The sequence below is a fragment of the Sinocyclocheilus anshuiensis genome, unplaced genomic scaffold, assembly GCF_001515605.1.
Source record: "Sinocyclocheilus anshuiensis isolate Anshui unplaced genomic scaffold, SAMN03320099.WGS_v1.1 scaffold1394, whole genome shotgun sequence".
Classification (NCBI taxonomy): Eukaryota; Metazoa; Chordata; class Actinopteri; order Cypriniformes; family Cyprinidae; genus Sinocyclocheilus; species Sinocyclocheilus anshuiensis.
In genome coordinates, this window is record NW_015558696.1 from 269,912 (window position 1) to 272,411 (window position 2,500).

Sequence of the window (2,500 nt, forward strand, 5' to 3'; positions counted from 1 at the left end):
ATATGAATAGATTTTTACATGCACCTCTAGTTTTCTCTTCCTCTTCTCTAAAGCAGCGCAGCATGGCCCCGCCCCCTTTGCTGCTTTTTCCCGAGGGCGGGGTTTATCTGGGTTTGTGATGTCACGAACCCAGGAAGTAACTCGTTGTAGTCCCTACCAGCCGTTTTTGTAGGCTTTAAACTGCCAGAAGACGATATCTCCGTTTGCATTGAACTTTCAGCTTCGTAACTTTGCAGATATTGTTTATGCTCAAACAGCAACATTACACGCTAACTAACGTTAAAAAAGTGAAATCGCAAATAACCACCCCTTTAAGAGCATCTTTGGTGTTATCAGACTGAATGAATGCCAGTTCTTGCCGAAGACTCACCAGTCAATTCAATGAAAAACAACTCAAAGGCCCTGTTTTTGCAGATTACCGTACCTTTGGATTTAGGACGAGGATATCCTAACTTAAGAAGTCATTTACAATGATTTTTAAGAAGATTCTTTTCAAGAATTTGATCAACCTTAGGAGAAAAGATAAGAACATTCTTAAGAAGTGTTTTTGGAAAATCTTATTTAAGAAAATAATAAGAAAATTGCAGTTAGGAAGAATTTTATTCTTGAATTCGTCCCCTAACAAGCCTTTAAACACTGCAGATGAGTTAACTTTACACAGTCAGGTGTGTGTGGTAATTGCAGTCGGGGTGTTTCTGAACTCGCTGACTGCATTCGCTCATTTTTAGCAGCATGAGCCGTAAAAGCAGTTGCCATAGAAACTTGTGTTCTCCGGCATCAAGCTCTCGTTTTGACCGGATGCTCACATCAGCGTTCATCTGACCGTCAATAAAGTCACACAGTTCAAGCGCCATGTTTGGTGACTCAACATCATCAGGATGAGTGTGCGATCAGTTTCTGTCTGAACATGCACAGGGTTTTACAGTGTTTGATCATGTTCCCAGAGACTCTTTCCCACCACAATCTCCCGACGGCACGTGACTTCAAGAACAACAGCTCAACACACTATATTTAACCCAAGCAGCTCGCGCTCGTCTCTCTTTCGATACACACGGCTGCCTCAATTAAAAGAGGGGTTGCTATGGAAACCCCAAAAGCCTTGGCTGAGCGTCCGTCGCACATTATCAAGAGAATTTTGGTCTCTCGCAAACACACACACACACAGTTGAGTCTCTGCTTGAGGGATTTTCTAATTCCAAACATTAATTTGCACTAATGTTTCCTTGACTCATTACATCCAGACACACACATGATGAATGATTGTCTGATGTGATGACACTGATTTCTTCATCGACTGACCAGAGATGAGGATCTCCTGTCCAGACAGATGGTTCTGCTCCGGTGGTTTTCCTCAGAGAAGTCGGTCCTGGTCTTCTCCTCCGCCAGCGGTGCCAGATCCAGATGCCCATTAGGAGTGAGAGACGACAGCTTGGGATCTGGAGGAAAGAAACAGCAGTCATCCAAAGCCAAGAGCAGATCTCTGGCCATCAACACACGCTGTGAAGCTCTCCAGAATCGGCACTAATGTCTCCTTCATGAGTCCCTGTGGAGTTTCTCACCCTTTACAGCCACAGAAGCTCAGAAACTGGAGGACTAACAGTCCATCAAAAGTCTCCCACAGGATTAAACAATAAAAGACGCTCGGATTTCACCAGCTCAAGACTGTTTAACATCTCAATCAAGAGCAACGACACTGGTTGAGTAGATTCATACGTGATGTTTACAGGACATAAAAATGTTTTCTGCAATTCATCATTTCCAGGACTTGAATATGAGTCCAAATCAACATCACAATAATAATAAGTCAAGACAGACACATAGATGGAAGAGATGCATTTCAGTCCGAGTTTTTCAATGTTTCATGGAATTAATCTACACTAAGATAAGTACAACTCTTGATTCGACTGCACACACATCTATTCCTCACAAGCTTGTAACCATTCATGACAAATGAAACATGGCACTGAGCTGACTATAGTTGAAGGGTTATATAATGACAGTGAATGTGCAGGGATCATACCGGAGGACGTAAGTGAGTTTTTGTGCTGTTCACTTCCATTAGAGGAGGATCCTTCATCATCATCATCATCAGAGTACGAGCGATTGGCATCACCCTGAAACACACGGCTCACATCAGCATGAAGAACACAACAACCCACAAACAACAGTCGGCTGAACGATTTCACTGTCAAAGAGCAACACAAACTGAAACTTATAGATTACAGATTTACAGAAATAGAGAGTCTGGTGAAGATGCACGTGACGAGCTGCACAAACCTCACTGAACACCATGAGTTCCAATCAGAAACAACCCAATAAAGAACCTCTTTATATTTTGCTTGGTCTTTACGTCTAAATCACTTTTTACAATAAAGAGGAAAATCTTAACTTCAAACAAATCATAGATTTCGCCCATATAAGTTTGCAAAAAAAAGTTTTATACACATATATATATATATATATATATATATATATATACATATATATGACTAATAAAAAA

At 41.2% G+C, this 2,500-nt stretch overlaps 1 pseudogene; it reads right to left on the reverse strand.

Annotated features, from left to right (window-relative positions):
• The window catches only part of LOC107681412 (voltage-dependent T-type calcium channel subunit alpha-1I-like), a 72,826-nt pseudogene that overhangs the window by 33,510 nt on the left and 36,816 nt on the right, over window positions 1-2,500 (reverse strand).